At 32.1% G+C, this 17,815-nt stretch overlaps 2 long non-coding RNA genes across 2 annotated transcripts in view; one reads left to right on the forward strand and one right to left on the reverse strand.

Moving 5' to 3' along the window:
- Positions 1-17,815, reverse strand: part of LOC114576831 (uncharacterized) — a 187,376-nt gene that overhangs the window by 166,422 nt on the left and 3,139 nt on the right. The gene's annotated exons all lie outside the window — the stretch shown is intronic.
- Positions 5,396-7,421, forward strand: LOC133666645 (uncharacterized). Its single transcript, XR_009831051.1, has 3 exons — positions 5,396-6,104; positions 6,181-6,254; positions 6,328-7,421. It is a non-coding gene; the product is annotated as an uncharacterized LOC133666645 (long non-coding RNA).

The following is a 17,815-nucleotide window of genomic DNA, read 5'->3' on the forward strand; positions in this document are numbered from 1 at the left end:
GCCTCGTCCCGTGTTCGTCCTTTTTCGAGTCGTAGAAATCGGTACCCCTGCCGAGGGCCCTCCCCTTTCTGCCCCCCATTATGACACCCTTAAATGGATTTAAACGACCGCGGCGACGACAATGAGGACGACACGCAACCGGCCTTGCAAACCTACCCCACCAGCTGGCCAAAAAATTTTTGATTTATCGCCCGACCGACTTTTACCCCCTCCTCCCCCCTTGGAAGAGGGTTGAGAGAGGATCGAGGAGGAAGAAAGTGGAAGAATCTTGTCCTAGGTACACACGGTGGAGAGATGTATGCTCGAGATTTTGTGAAAGTTTCAAATACCGGATATGACGGGGGATGTGGAGGATCATTGAGATGGAGAAATTGGAAAGATTATTAATTTTTGTACACTTTTATAAATAGTATTCTGAAGAGAATATTCTGTACGAAATTGTTGGAAATAACGTGAGATTATTTGTCAAGAAAAATTGAAATTGTAATATAGAGAAGCGTAGAAAATTTTGAAGAGATTTAGAAGCGATTAATTGCACGTTAATCTTGAGATTTTGTACTTGAAAGTTTGCAACGTTAAATAAAAATATTAGTTCCAATGAAATTGTAATTGTTGTAAAATAATAAAGTAGCTAGTAAGTATATTGAATTTCGTGAAATTTGAATTTTTAATTTAAAAAAAGTTTCATATTTAAAAATGTGAAAATTCTTCTCTGATTGAAGATTGAAAATTTCTAATAATTGGTCCTAAATTTTAGGGATTTCGAAGATTGCATAACGGCTTGTCACTGTGACTGAAATACTTCTTCGTTTAAAGCAGTTCTTACTTTTTTCTCCCCAAAATTGTCTCAGTTATTGTCCAGGGGAAGATATCAATAAAGTCCAATACGACTTTGGGGCTGATTGCGAGGGGTGCACTTTTCCAAATGAAAACATAAAATCCGTTGTTGTCGATTTGCTGCTCGACCGACCGTGTGATTCTCTCCTCGGAAAATTAAGATCGAATAGAAAGTGGCGAACCACTATCAGACTGGCCTTTAAAGTCCCTATTTAAAATCTTGCAACTTTCTAACCGCGTTAACTTGGTAGGGTGACTTTTAGGGTGGCCACCCTCTTTTAATAAGCGTTTAATAAGCAGCTACGATTTCGTTCCATTATTCAAATTTTGCGACTTGATATCTTCATCTACGAACGATCTTTCATAAAGAAATCAAGAATAAATATCATCATATTTTCTCACTAATTTATGTTTTCATTATTTCAATCTCATTTGCGATCACATTAAAGCATCACTCGCGATATTTTTTAATCATATCTTCTTAAACTTCAACTTCTTATCTCTAGAAAAAAAATATAAAAGAACGAAACTTTTGTTCGAACCTCTACCAAAAACCAAAAAAAAAAAAAAAAAAAAATAAGGAGAAGAAAAGTTTCGACCAAGTTAAAAGTACGATTTAAACCATAATCGAAGCGAACAAAAAGCGTAAAAATTTGCAAAGTTTCCGAGTAACTAAACAAGAGATGTGTTGCTTGGTTCAGCCACCCTTTTAGCATCGTGCTCGCGGGACGAGCACACCCCCGAAACGTCACAGGCTAATTGATATAAACGCAGCGAGTAATATACTTGTCATAGAGGCACCACCCGAAAGGGGCGAAACAGAAGTGAAGAGAAAGAGAGAGAGAGAGAGAAAGAAAGGAAGATTGTATAGATTGGGGCTTAGAAGCCTTGAGCCTGGATTACGTTAGTCGATATTAGACTCGCCGCGGTGGTGGTGTTGGACGATCGCCATTAACATATGAATAAAAGGACTCAAATCTTGTGGCTAGAACGAGCGAGCATTTGTACGTGGCAATGGGACCTCGAACCTTTATTGGCTAATGCTGGTTTATTTATATATATATATATCGTGGTAAGTTTGCTTTGGATGGAAAGAAAAAATTTTGTGTAGATATTTGATGAAGATTTTTTTTGGAATTTTTATCACTTTTAATTGTAGGGATGAAGATTTCTTGGTTCGTGAAAAATTTGTGAATTTTTTAAACGTATGTATATTATAAAATTAAGGTTCTGAGGGTTTGGGTTGTTAAAGTTTTCCTCTTTTTTGAAGATTTCTTTTTTTAGAGAACAAAGATTTTTTAATTTGGAATTTTTGTGATTTTTTAAGTATACGTGATAGAATTATACTGTGAGTATTTTCTTTTATTTTGAAAATTTGAGAAGATTGGAAAAAAGCTTTATTCCACAATTCTATTGTTCCTCGATCGAAAAGTGAGAGTATGTAATAATTCAACGGACGTGAACTTATAGGTCAGAAATCCAGCTGATCGATTAACAGCGATATACACAGTCATCTGAAATAATGCGAGACGATAGGAAAATTAAGGATAGCCATAAACGAGACACGAAAGGAGGGTTGAAGGGGTATTAAGCGAAATATATCGTTGACAGTTAGAATCTGTTTACAAGATCGTTCAATAAACCGAACGAAACGCTTCTCGCAAGAATAAATCTCTCACTATTCTATTCTGTAAGAAAGAATTGCAAGAAGAAATTTAGAAAAGAAACAAATAATCACAAAAATATTAAATATATTCAAAGAAATATTTCATAAAATTTCCCTTTCTTTTCCAAACAAATATTAAAAAGCTCACAAAACAAAATATAAATACTTATACAATAACGAAACTTCCCTTTCCTTTTGTTACGAAAAAAAGAAAGAAAAAAATCACGAAACAAGAAGAAAATATATATTAACTTACTTCCTTTTTTCGAGAAGTAAGGATCAAATATTACGTACAAATCTCGAAAATACAAAAATTTCCACGATAAAAAAAAAACAAAGGAATACTTCAATACCTCCCTTTCTTCATAAAAAAAAAATTACCCAAACATCAAACCACTTTCTTATCTAACTTTCATTTCGACAATCTTTCCCCCCAAAAAACGGTATCGAAACATCCACATAAGAAATTTAAAAATTCCCGTTACAGATTTAGAACGAGCAAAACACGAGTCATTTTTCGGGTTATAACCCGGCCTGGAATAATGTCGTCAAATAATGTAGACAACCACGGTCGACAGGATAATCCTCGGGAGACACGTACACCCGGAATCGTATAGAAGCGAGAGAAGGAAAAAAAGAGAGAGAAAGAGAGAGAGAGAGAGAGAGCGAGTGATAAAACGGATATTGTCTTAGCGAGTTTGGAACGGTCGCCAGGGTCTCACCCTCGGCCAACCCCATAAACGTATTCATGGGTGGCGAACGGTGGGGGAAAAGGGCACAGTGGGGTCCTGGTTAACGTCACGAAATCACGCCGTTGTCGATATGAGAAGCCTGCTCCTAATAAAGATTGATGACGTTTAATTAAACGGCCGATGAAAATGGTGCGTGGGGAGAGGGTGAGAGGGGACAACGAGAGGGGGTTAACGAGATGCTTTTTTCTTTTTTTTTAAATCGACCGCCGTCGATTAGGATACTCGGTGTTAAGAGCTGACGTGTAAGTCTTTATTGTTGGAGAAAAGTAAAGGGAGATGCGTTTTGTTGTAAATTGACTCTGCGAGGAGGATCGAGATATAGAGATTAAATTATTGGAAATTTTTGGATGGAGTAATTATTATTACGTTTCGCATCACTTTTTTATAATGATTATACTGGAAAAATATTTGTAGCCTTATCTTCCAATGAAGCGACTTTTTGTCAAGTCATTTTTAAAATATATTACGCTTATAAAATTTTTATAGGCACATAAAAAATATTAAATAATATCTATCCAAATTAATCAATATGCTTTCGAATACTACAAAAAAAGTATGAAATAAATGTATTTCTAATTTTCTCAAAAGTGTAAATCTAATCAATTGAAAAATCCGAACTTAAAAAAATCAAAATTTTTCTTTTCAACGAGCTACTCAGCTACAATAAATTATTCTCCAAAATCATTGACATTTACTCTATGCTATGGAAGACACAGAATGCTCGTAGATCGCGCGCTATATTTTCGAAATAGATAGAAGCATCCTCGACGAGAACCTTCGTCTTCGAAGTGTCGGAGATATTAAAGTAGGTTTAGAAAAATGCGTGGAAAGGTGCGAGTGACTCGCGCCCTTTTTGTTACGCGGCATCTGCCCATTGACAATGGTAATGGGCGTGAAATTTCGGAAATCTCTGTTGGTCCCAAAGTCGACGAGGCTGACTAGGGAGCGCTGACAAATTCTAGTTTATGACGGCCAAGGCGACCAGCTGGTCTAAAAACGAATCTCTCGCCTACTTTGGGACCATCTTTTGCATTGTCCAAGACGTCTTTTATCATTACATGTACAGTGACAGTTTGGATCGTTCTACTTTTGCCATTACCTAAGAGTTGGGATTAACTATTTTCAAACGACTTAACGCAGAAATTTAAAAGATTGAATGAAAAGAGTGAATCAAGGTGGATAAAATATAGATGAAATTATATCGAATCTGTATATATTATTATACGTTGTTGTTATGAAAGCTGAGAAAATTTGAACTCATTATCCAACGAGTATCTACTTAATTTATAAATTAAATTTTTCTAAAAAAAAATATTCTATATGACAAATAATAATTAATATGTTAATATTTGAAACTTGGAAATCTCAATTTTTTAATGTAAAATAATTATGACAGTCGTGTTTTTACTAAAAATTATCTTAAAACATTATGATTTGAATAAATTTAAACGAACATATAAAATTTCTTCTTTTTTTTTTTACAGATAAATTTTCACTTACCTGTAATACTTGTTTCTTCGTGGTCCAAAAGCGAATAATTCTTCTCTTGAGTGATCACGATCGCGAAGCAATATCGATCGATGTAATCCGGCTATTAAGAGCAAGATAATTTTCTAAAAGGTGAATTTTTTCAGCTGCGATGGCCACACCACGAGGAAATAGAAACGAGGCGAAGGGAAACAGGCGGCGAACACGTTGGTGAAGGGAGGCGTTGTCGCGTGAAATCGCGTCTACCCAAAATATTTGTATCTTTCGTGCATTGTCCATTGTATTGAGGCATGGGTTCCACGGGGTGTCCAACAATTCTAGAATGGCTTGTGGCCACGAAATTTTCATGAATGAACCGACCGTTAGCCCACCCAAATCGCTTAAATATCTCTCAATGTCCACCTCTATCAGGATCAATGATTTTCTGAAGTGATTATTCGAAGAGGTAATCTTTCATTCAGTTCTATTATAAAACTAGCCTAATATTATTTAATTCAACGTCTAAAACTCTCAATTGTTTCAACTTAAACAGAATACAAAAGACGTAATTAAATTTTGTGCTCACGTTGTATTTATTTATAACATAATTATTATTATTATTTTTACAATTTTCTTTTTCCTTTGGTACATGAAATAGGTGAAACGCATACAATACCAGAAAACATTTACAATAGGAAAAACTCGACGCGTAGAAAAAAAAAGTAAAAAGAAAGAATAGAATTTGAGCGAATACGATGAAGGAACTCGTAAGAAGAGGAAATCTCAGAGATGACACTCACGCATTTAAAACGTTAAAAACGTCTCTTTCTTCGTTACTCTCTCAAACATTTACTCCAAAACAACAGACTCAACAGACTCAACCATAAAAAAAAAAATAAAAAGGGGGAAAGGCGTAGAGTTTGAATGAATGTGAAGGACGGATGGGAAGGAGAAGGGAGGGATTCGTGTAAAGGGTGATGAAAGAGGAGGAGGTATCGAGGATGGCACAGAGGGCAAAAGACGAGGTTACTGCGCAAGAAAGTGAGGGGCGGTGGGCGCATGATCCTCCTGAGCCTCGTAAGGTGAGGAGAGCAGCTAATAAGGCGTATCAGTTACCAAGGAGACGAGGTCTCCTTAACGGCGAAGAAGAATGGCGGGCAAGAAGGCAAGAAGAGGAACCCCCGAGGGTTCGCAGCTTGGAAAACTCATAAGTTTCAATTTAGCCGGGGATCAGCGTCCTCCGACGAGCTTTACGGGCTAAGCGCCGCGCCTTATATTGATTTTCGCCCATTTCGACCTTCTCCGACCAAACCTTTTCCACCTTTTGGAGAACGAACCGTGGATGGAGAACAGGAGGATCGAAGAAAGCAATCAACGTCTGGGTACAATACAAGGGTTGAGACACGAAGTATTTTCGTCGTCAGGGTATATTAAATGAAGATGTATTTTTTTTTGTAGGTCTAAATTAGGTCTAAGAATTATTTGATAAAATGATCTCACTTTTTTTTTTATTTGGAAAAGAAATATACCAGGTAATGCCTATGTATCTATAAGAGTAGAATTGGTAAGTACTTGTGTAATCTAAATATAATGTATTGCTTACAGATATAAATATCGAGATATATGTTATCTTGTTTCTATTTGAATGAAAAGAATAACATTAATTTTAAAGTAACATTAGTTTTACGATTTAATCAAAAGATGCTAGATCAGTATTTAATTTTGCACAAAATTTTACGTATCAAGTTCGGTTAAAAATAGAATTTTCAAAGAAGAGATATTGAATTTTCGATACAATAAAATTTACGAATAAGTAATAAATAATCCTCAAAATGATGTTCTTCTCCAATTTCACGAGTCTTGGAATCATCATTATAAAATACAAAAGGTTAAGAGAATCAATCAATTTGATTTGGATTCGTAGTTGTTGAATATTTCTAAATATTAATATCTAAATATTATTAAATATAATTAAATATTATACTAACAGCAAATGGTTCATAATTTCATTTGAAGCAAAGATAAATCTCGATAAAAAATTGTTTTCCTATAATTTTCAGCATCCGATCTGAACCTACATTCATTCTACAAAAAATAGAATACAACGTATAGCGTACAATTTGATTCCACTTTGTATCTTGCGTCATTTGAATAATCCACCGATGACTGAAATAATTCCGGAAATATCTGTATCATTTACCATAACTGGAATTGATTCCAGGATAGGGGCACGTGTAAAATTAGACGCGTTGGCGGAGTATGGTCACGATGCACGGATGTTTGTTATGCCACGGTGCACGAGCGAAGATTCCACGATGCGAATATCTTCGTCATAGGTACAATTTTAACTAACCGTCTCATTCATCGTGTTTCGCAATTCGAATGCACCCACGCTATATCCTTAGATACGATTTTTAACTTTTATCATCACGCCTTGATCTTCGACGAAGGTGAAAACTATTATTTTCTCCACATCGAATGCAAATGGATATTTGTCGTTTCTGGTATTTCTTTTCTTTCGACAATTGCTTTTTAACTAATCTAACTAATCTCTCGAACAGAGATCGACGAGTATTTTAATCAAAAAGAGTTCTTATATTGTGAATATTTAATTATTTTCTTGATAATCGAATTATTTTCTTTAATTCCGTAGAATTTATATTGTAATTTATTGTGATTCTTTTATATTACAAAGTTGGAAAAAGATAATTTATGAATCTAATTTATGAATCTAACGATATTATATCTAATGTTAATTTTGGTATTAGATTAATTAAAAATGAAATGTTTCAATGTTATCTTTATATAGATTTTGAAGTATGTTTTTTTGTATCTGAATATTAATTAAAAAAGTTGAAAAAAAAAAATAAAAAAATGAAATATAAAAATTTTTATTTATCAGTACAATTTACATATTCTGTCAATTACAAATTATTTAATTAGAAATACCATAAATGTAATCAGATACATTTTCTCTATCAAAACTTATTATGAGGTAAAAATTATTGTTTTTTGTAGTACATATTAGCCTTTTCATTTATCTTCTGTAAATTTTTTTTGTTATCACTGTTGTGTACCATTATCTATTATTATTGTTTATTATTATTATATATGTCTTATTAAGCATTTCTAGGAAATAGTCAAAAGTTCAAAAATCTTACTTGTAACAATAAAAAAATTAAAAATGGATACGTAAAAATTATTTTAAATGCGTGAAAATATGAAAAATGAACTCGTTCGAAGAACAAGAAAATTATAAAGAAGAAAATATTTTAATGGAAGCCTCGAGACATGAACAAGTCGAACAAAATGTTTCACCCTGTACATGATGACAAGGATGTGGGTGCTGCGAAACGTAGACGTCTAAATTTGAAACGTGAGCAGGGAATTAGGTCAAACGCTGAGAATTAGGCTGTAACGTTTATGGGTTTGCTTGCTTTTTGCACGAAAAATTATTATTGATCGATTTAAAAAAAATTTAGAACTTGAAAAGAATTGAATCAATTTAGAATTATATCATATATTAAAATAAAACAATTTTTTCCTCCAAAATTGTTGAAAAATTACATTTTTGTAAGTTTTTTGTAAGTACTATTCTTTGAACCATTTATTTTTATAGTTCTAATTAATTTTGCAATCATCCTTTATTATCTTTTAATCTCTTTTTCTCTTCTCTTCGTTATTTTTCAAAAAGATTTAACCGCAATCGCGGTTTTAACTGATAAAAGCTAAGGAAATCGGAAGTAAAAAATATAAAACTTCCATTTCGTTTTAGTTAATAAAAATGTCGAATTGGTCAATTTTTTTTATTACATAATTATAAATATTTTTTCGCCGAACGAAAAAATATAAATATTTAGTTTCCATCACGAATATAATATATGTCTTAACGAATTTTAAAAATAATAATAATCAAATAATTTTAAGAAATTGATCACTACGTAATATCGTTGTGTACAAACTGTACTGTTACAATTCTCTAGATCGAAACTTTCGCAATCGTCCTTCTTCCATTACCGTGTAACCAATGTGTACTATTACTGTGCCAACAGGAAATATACGTCCTCTTGTGCAACTTACGATTAGAATGTCTACTGCAGTTTACTTCGAGATGAGCTCAGCAGAACTTATCTTCGTTTAATTTCGATCTAATTAGAGGTTGTTGCACCTCTCGTGAAAGAGAAAGGAAGTTTCGAACACGGTCATCATCCGAAAATATCGAGAGAGAGAGAGAGAGAGAGAGAGAGAGAGAGAGAGAGCGAGAGAGGGAGAGAGAGAGAGAGAGAGAGAGAGAGAGAGAGAGAGAGAGAGAGAGAGAGAGCGAGAGAGGGAGAATAAAATTAATATGAAATATAATTAATCTTTCGAAAAAAAAAACAACAACAAATGTCTAACTGAAATTTAAATTAATATAATTTCTCGATGGATATCTTTATAAATATCTCACGATACCATTTATTCATTTAATCACAATAATTTAAGAACAATAACGCGTTAATTAATGTTTTAAACGAAAATAAATGCAACGAAAAACAGAAATTTAAATTAATATAATTTTTCGATGGGTATTGTAAATATTACGTAATACCATCGAGTGAATTTTTTTCTTTTTTTAAATAACATAATACAATAACAGGGTAATAAATCTTCTTTGCGCAGAAATGGGAAGAGAAATTGGAAAGAGATAGTGGACCGATTCGAATGACTGTGACTGTATAAAACGCGTCATGGGGGTCTATCAACACCACTCGAGTCTGGCCGTGGCCGAATTGAAAATAAATACGCCTCATCCCGATCCGTATCGCTGGGTCGAACGGTACAGGGAACGAAAATAGAGTTGCATTTAGAACACCCGGTATATACGTGCTAGGAGGTCGTCGAGAATGACCGAAGAGTGCCAAATCTGAAAGATCACCTTTCTTCCGTCCTTCTTACGAGCTGCCTATCAGCTCGCCTCTGTACAACATGTTTTAATATTCTTTTCTCCTTATTTTTTTTCTTTTTTCAGACAAAATAAATTTAAATATAATAATTATCTAGAGGAATAATGGAAGACAGCTATTTACTTCAAAAGATAAAGTGTTCTAAGGATTATTTATTGGCCGAAATGAATCTTTTATACGTTGAAAAATTAAGAAATTAGGAAATAAAAATTTTTTGGAAAATTGTATGTTTGATAGAAGAATCTTAATACTCCAAATTTCAAGATGCTTTTTTCTTTAATATTTAATAATCTAGATAAAAATTAAAAATCAAATTTGTTAATCGTAATAATTACTAAAATAATTTACTAAAAGAAAAAATTTCTAAAATAACACTTCAAATCGCAAAGATCGCTTAATTTAGTAAAAATTGAGTAATTTTCTGAATCATAAAACGTTTTTAACATCCGCTCATCATGTTCAATTCTTCTGTTCTTCAGAATCGTAAAAATCGAGTATCAATTTTTTAAATTGAATCATCTTATAACGAAATTAAGATACGTCTAAGTTTTAAATACTAGGAAATTCCATTATTCGTATATTAAGTGGCGAGAATGTGCTCCAGTCGCGTCATCGCGTTCATCATGTCATTATATTTTCGTTTCCAGTGACGTACGATTTAAAGATCAACCGACGTCATTCGGATGTTTTTAAACAGATGTATTTGCACCGATGTCGAGGTTATATCCATTAATCAATTACGTTTTCGACTTGATAAATTCTCAATAATGGTGGGCCATTAATTTTAAGTAGGATTAAGGAGATTCTTTCTCCTTAAGAGAGTTGTGGATAACATCGAAAACGAGATAAAACGATACGTAATTAATCTTGTTGTCATTCCTTCATCGAATTCGAGTTGCAAATTAGATCGAAACGTGTTAAGATGATTGCGCGAAATGAAATTTCTTTCCATAAATGATTTTGCTTTTCAAAATTTATGAAATTAAATTTTCATTAAATTATATTTATTATATATTCTATTTATATTTATCTCTGTTATAATTTTTCTTCTTTTTTTTATTCTCGTAATTTAATTTATAATAGCGAAATGAATCCCTTTAAGATTTTCTCTCTCTATCTCGCTTAAAATAATTGTTGCATTTAACCGAATAGTTGAGATCAGTGTTACAAAACATAAGAACGATCCATTGTGTCATTTATCGAACAAACTAAATATTTACGAAATCTTATTCCGAAAAAAAAAACGAAAAGATAAAATACAAGAATAACCTCTTCATAAATTATTAAACAAATTTCAAATTCTTAACTCATTTTATTTAATTTCAATATTTACTTCAAAAATTTTTAAAATATATTATTTTGAGAAATAAATATTTTTTTCTTTGGAATTAATATTAATTTTTTTCTTGCCTATTATCTCGTACCATTAAAAAGTTATTTTAAGTTTTAAACGATTCGTTCTGTACTTTGCATTTCTTAAATAATAGATTTAATAAAAAACAATTTTCATACATAACGCTTCAAATAATCGCCATCCTCGTGTGACATTTGAAACCAACCAACAAGCGAGCAACGAGAACCAAGAAAACCGAATAAAAATATGTCAAGCGTGAGCTTTATGCATTTCTATCCAAAAGAATATACACGTGGGAAAATTGTGAAAATGGTGTGAAAAATGTGTGAAAATTATATTCTGAAATGAATATTTCGTACAACGTGCACGTGCAATGATATTTTCGCAACGAATATACGCATGCAACCTTGGAGAAGGTTTGCCTCATCTCAAGGATTCAAGTATCGGATATTGCCAATGTCAATTTAGCCTGACGTTTGTCAGCATTTAGATATGACTGTGCGTTTAATATGGCTGCTTAACTCGAGAGCAATAAAGAATAGCTAAACATCCGCCAATTCTCGAAATACGAAACTTATCAAATGATAAAATGATGTATTGCAAAATTATCATTATCAAATATCTATCGATTTCGATACTTTTGTGAGAGTTTAGTAAAGATTTCTTTTCTATTTTCATGAATATATTCTGATGAATTTTTATTAAGAAAGAGTGAATTAAATAAGAAGTGACAAAAATTTCTAACTTCTGATACCATTTTGATATGAAATTATATTTAATTAATAGTATTCAATAATGTAATCTTATTATTTTATTTCTTTCCTTTTTTTTACATTATTATTTTGTTAATGATTCATCCTGATGGACTATTTGACTAGAACTTTTTCCTAATATGGTAATGAAGTATTAATGATTTATCACGTCGCATAATGTGTAATTAGATAGTGACTCATGATCAAATGCTCAGACGATTATTTACAAATCAATGTCTTATGATCTATTACTATGAATGTTATTTTCTATACAATGTTATTAATGTTGATTCTCTGTTGCAAATATAATTATTTACAAATTATAATTATCTTATTTTTGGTGGATAGGAATGTGAATTGTGTTATATTATTATACATTTTATTTTATTATCTAAAATGTTAAATTACGAATATTATTCTTTTAATGAAAAAACATTTTATATTTGTATTAAAAGAATTACTATATTTTTCTATTATAATTTTTATTATCATTAAATGTACTATATTTAATATATGATATTATTATTTATTATTTTTTAATTTTTCATTTTCATCTAAAATAGTGCTAATATATTTAACATGTACTATATAAAATAAATAAGAATTGTGGTTTTGCAATTTTTCAACTTTTATAAAAATTGTCTATTGAAATTTATTTTAAATAACCATGAATCAAGTAGCACACTAGCGCCAACGAATATTAATAGAAGACTCAAGATCCACGTGCGTTCTTTTACTTTACTTTATAGTTAACACGTATTAATCTCAAAATATTTTATGTTCCACGTGCTTAAATTTGAAAGTATTACGCGGAACAATGATAGAAACAAACTACTTCCTGAATGAAAGTTCAAAAGTATTCTCGAATCATCGATATCTGACAACTTCAATTGTACACAAATTATGCATTTAAATATTTTCTCATAAATTCTCGTCATTCACTTATCATTAATAATAATCTATCACTAATGCATATATTGCTACATACCTATCTATGAGAAAATATAGCAGTTAAATCATTAAAATAAATCTCTATATAGATACCACCATTTATGTTTCTCTAATCTACCAATTTCAAATTATCAAATATCATAACTAATTGTTCGAAACTTAATAATATAAGTATTTTGAAATAAATTATTATAACATTTAAAACAATTATTACTATATATAACATGAAATTTTTTTCCATTAATAATAGGATCTTTTATTTCTATGATCTTATTTGAATCGTTTATCAATAAGATTATAGAATTATTTATTATCTAAAAAGAACTTAACCAAGAAAGTATCTAATCCTAAAATTTCAATAAATAAAAAGATAACTTCTTCGATATCCAATAAAAATACGTTCCTAATGACACGCAGATATTTACAAGAAAAAAAAAAAGAGAAAGAAAGAAAGAAAAACAGAAAAGCGTGGGCGTAAGGCGACCGTGAGGAAACGCCAACCGAGGTAGAAACAAGTAGAGGAAAGGCGCAGTGGTCAGGCGAAGAAGACGAAGATACACGCGGACTGATCGACCAATCGCGTCACATTGGCGGGGGTTGTGCCATAAATGTCGCGTGGCGAGTCGCGGAAACTCGCCGACAGGTCGGCGCCACCGTACCGACGCTCGGTATACTAGTCCACATTTTTGGCGGCAGCCGCCCAGTCTAAGGTCCAATCCCCGAACCGAACGGTCGTCCGAAATACTTAGGTAAAAGGGTTAATTTCCAATCGACCACCGAACAACCGGTCGACATACGACAGTTTCTTTGCTCAATTGATTCTTTTTCTTCTTCTTCTTTTTCTCTATTCTATTTTTATTCTATTCTTTACTTGTTAAAAAAGAAAAAAACGAGAACGATCGAGAAAAGTTTTTTTGATTCGACCGTGGGAATCGCGCAACGCTCGATTACTTCAAGAAAGAGAGAGAAAAAGAGAAACAAATCATCACGTAAAAACGGGAAAGAGATAGATAACCGTGAGTGCGACGCTCTTTGAGGCCGAATCGCGGACGATACCAAGAGGAACGATTCCTTCAAAGGGAAGATTAAGGATTCACGTTCGCGGTATTATTCCGTTCTCCATGTGTGCGCCAGTGAAAAAGAGGGGGAAAAAAAAAAAGGAAAAGAGAACACCTGACTGGACATGGCTACGCCTACGCTTGTCCTCTGCGTATATTTAGTAGGAATTTGCTCTTCCATTAACCTAGACAGATTTTTTTTATTGTATTACTTGTTTTGATTGTTTCACCCTTGTGTGCATTTTTTTTTTTTTTTTAGGACTAATTAGGATTAATGTTACTAACGATGCGAATAAGAATTGCATTGTGAGAAGATGATCTCTTATAGTAATCCTTTAAGACGAAAACGATTCAAGTATTATTATTTCACTTAATCGATTAATAAAGTAATTACAATTAACAAAAATTGGATTAATTTAAAATATAAAAAAATAATCGTTACAGTCTCATTTATGGAAAGAAAAGATATATCCCTTGCTGTTTACGCCCTATGTTTTTTACCATGATAATACATGCATGACAGTATTACCGATTGCGCGTGATACATTATAACATCCGTTCTTCAGCGTGGCACGATTGATTAACATATAATGTATTATCTCATTATCAAACGAAATCTAAAATAAAAAGAGGTACGATAACACAAATAATTATTATAGAATATAGGGAGAAAAATGGTTATCGTCAAAAGGTTACCATAACCTATAAACTTATTATAAAATTATACAAAAAGTTTCAAGATATAAGTGTCTCAGTGCGTTCAACGATCGATCGATCGAATAATACATAACCACGGTTCCGAATCGAAGTTCTAATTTCGTGGAAGCGCGTTTGTAATAGTTGGCGCGACTCGCGTCTCGGTTTCGCTTCTATCGCATACCAATTCAAGGCAGACCAGCCGTTCCTTGCCGCGTGCTTCTCGAAAGATAGTACAAACTTACTGAAGATACACGATGGGTTGGTACGCGTGTGTATACGTGTGTGCCAATCACACAATCGAACGAATTGTTTATAATAATTGGCAGCGATTTGTTTGGCAGTTACGTAACGCTACGCGGCATGCCTGTCGAGATAAAAATATCCACGGGATGCCGCCAAGTCCGACGAGTCTGTTATAGCCGCTCTCTTTCTGCGGTTTAAACGTGAAATACTTTTTTTTTACACGTACATATATGTATTTATGTTATACAATGAAGGCACAAAATTTAGCGAATAGTAAACGTATATATTTATATTTTTTAAATTATGTAGCTTATTATAATTCTATTTCTATAATTTTTTTTTCTCACCCAAAACATTTTCTGCTAACCGAATATGGTTGGCTGATCTAATTTTCATTTGTTCCTCGTACATTAATAAAAAATTAATAAATCTTTGAAATATTTCTGTTAATGATATTTTTGAGAAGATAATTGAACAATAAAATTACTATTGGATTTAATAATAGGATAAATTTATTCGCTATGTAAGTTAATAGAAATTTTATGAATTGTAAGGTTAGCATATATTTAGAAAATAATTGTTGAAGAAATCGTTGAATATTTTGTAGAAAATTATTTATACTCAGTTACTGGAAATTTTTTAAATCTTGAGATTGAAAAAAAAATCGTGCATCATCTTGATGAAGTCTAGATTTTAAGAAGACGAATATAAAATTACAAACGATCAAAATGACACGCTCCAGATTGCTCATTCTCTTAATATCATAGAATACGTCACAAGTGCCAAGAGGCGCCTCGCGCTGTTTGACAAGCTAAACTACGCGTCTGACCGAATTAAGGCGTCACTACTTTCGGCCAATCCAGCTAAATATAACGCCGAAAAAAAGCAACTTTCTAGTGACAAAACTTTGAATCAAAACAATCATACTGACATCTCTGTCATCAACATTTCAATTTCCTTGTCATATTTGCCAAGATTTAAATTCGTGCTAAATTTTTTAAAATTATAATAATCTAATTATAATTAAAAATATTAGAGTTTAAACTTAGAACAAATGGAATGTAGCTTAATATTGATGAGATAATAAATATTTGTTATTTAAAAAAAATAGTATATAATTTTAATTTGAATATTTTTAAATATATCAATTACGTAATAAGTAGATTCAGTATTGCTTTCATGTGAAATTCAGTCTTTTTTTTAAATGTGATTTTTTTATTTGTTTGGAAAAAAGAAAATATAGAACATTTATTATTTATTTATAAGTAGATTCAATATTAATAAACAGTCAATAATCTACTTGACCTTGTCTTACATTTGTGACTATTTCTATTCAAGAATTCAATTTGCATTGAGATACATTTGGTACGATAATGGTATTTGCTTGTTGGATGTCCAAACCTCTTTATTAGATTTCTATACATCTATTTTCTAAATATCACGCAAATTAAAAATTATTTAAATAAAAATTCAAAAATAATATATGTTAACGTTATTGATTTCCAAAAAGTTTCTATTCTCTGATCGTCTATTCGAGCAACGTCAAAGGAAACTTTTGATGTAACCAAACGTTTAATATTTTCTGGGAGAAACCGCTTCTCACGTTTCACCGCAATGTGTCAAGCTGACTGTCTCCGCTTAATAGTTAAAGTTTCAACATTGAAGGCCGACGTGCTAAAGTTTCCTCAGATCCTGATACGTTCTCGTGCACCTTTTAACGAGTCACGCGAAACCATACAGAAGAAAAAACTTACTTGGAAAATTCGTTCTTTAACAAATTTTTAGCACAAAAATAAAATTGGTAGATAATATAAGATTAAAAATCAAAAAAATTTTTTTCCCTATTAACAATAATTAACATTTTAATATTTATTGACACTTTTGTGATCGATTCTCTATTCAATTTTTTCCAACCTAAATTTACACAATACAATTATTCACAATACAAAACGCGCTTAAGATTAAATCGTAAAACATTCGTTCGATGAAAGATTGACATTTTTAAAGCACGATGTTTCGTTTAAATAATTTATATAATCTTTAAATTATATTACTAACATTTTTACGATCGTTTCATCTCTTCCGATCTAAATTTATAATTTTAATACCGAATTCTATATTTAAAATAAAACCTACGAATAAAATTAATCTCTCTAAATCCAACCCGAAATACGAAACATTCCCAATCAATCGCGGTCGACTTATCCAAAGAATCCGCCAGATCAAAGCCAAGCCTTGAACAATTGTTCAATTGTGATACGTGTTCCGATTGATCGAGCTGGCAGACGACAATGAAACAACAGATAACAGGTGTCGGGGGCACCTAACGCTATCAGCTGTCATCGAGATTCATCCACGTGTCTGGCCGGTAGTCTGGCAAATGTCTCGTGTTATTCAATTCCTAATGGCCGCCATTTAACGTATAACGCATACGCGATGACGCACGGAAGTGGAACTCAGCTGGGTGAGAACATAACGCGATTCTAAGCCAGCAAATGAAAAGTCACACCGGCCACGTATTTTCAATTTTTGGACCTACGCCCCGGATTATTTGCTTGACCGCACCGTGGCTATTTTTGGCAGTCATCTAGATTACACGCGTGCCCACCGAGTGTCGGATAAATCTTATTCGAAAAATAACGAGTAAAAAAATAACGAATTAATTCGAGTTACTCATAAATTAACAACAAATCGAATTTGATAAATTTGTGAATTTTATTTAATTCCTCGTAGAAAAGTTGTTGATAATTATCCGAACAAAGTTTTTCTTCCTCGAATTTCTTTTCTCGTCAAAAATAAAAACGAAAAGTAAGAGAAACTTTAATACATGATAGACAAGATTTGAAGAAGTTTTGAGAGGAATTAGTTTTGTGCTTAAGATAAAAGAATATCGTTAAAAATAATTCCAAATCGCATAAAAATTTCTATAAAATAATCAATTTTCAAACAATCAATTATATCCCGTGAAATAACAAACAAATTCGATCAAATTGATCTTCTGGATCCCATGGAATCCCATGGATTCAAGGATAACCGCTGTTTAATGGGTCATTATCGTCGTCGCGGGCATAAAGAAGCCCATTCCAATAGAGG

The sequence above is a fragment of the Apis cerana genome, linkage group LG9 (assembly GCF_029169275.1).
Source record: "Apis cerana isolate GH-2021 linkage group LG9, AcerK_1.0, whole genome shotgun sequence".
NCBI lineage: Eukaryota > Metazoa > Arthropoda > Insecta > Hymenoptera > Apidae > Apis > Apis cerana.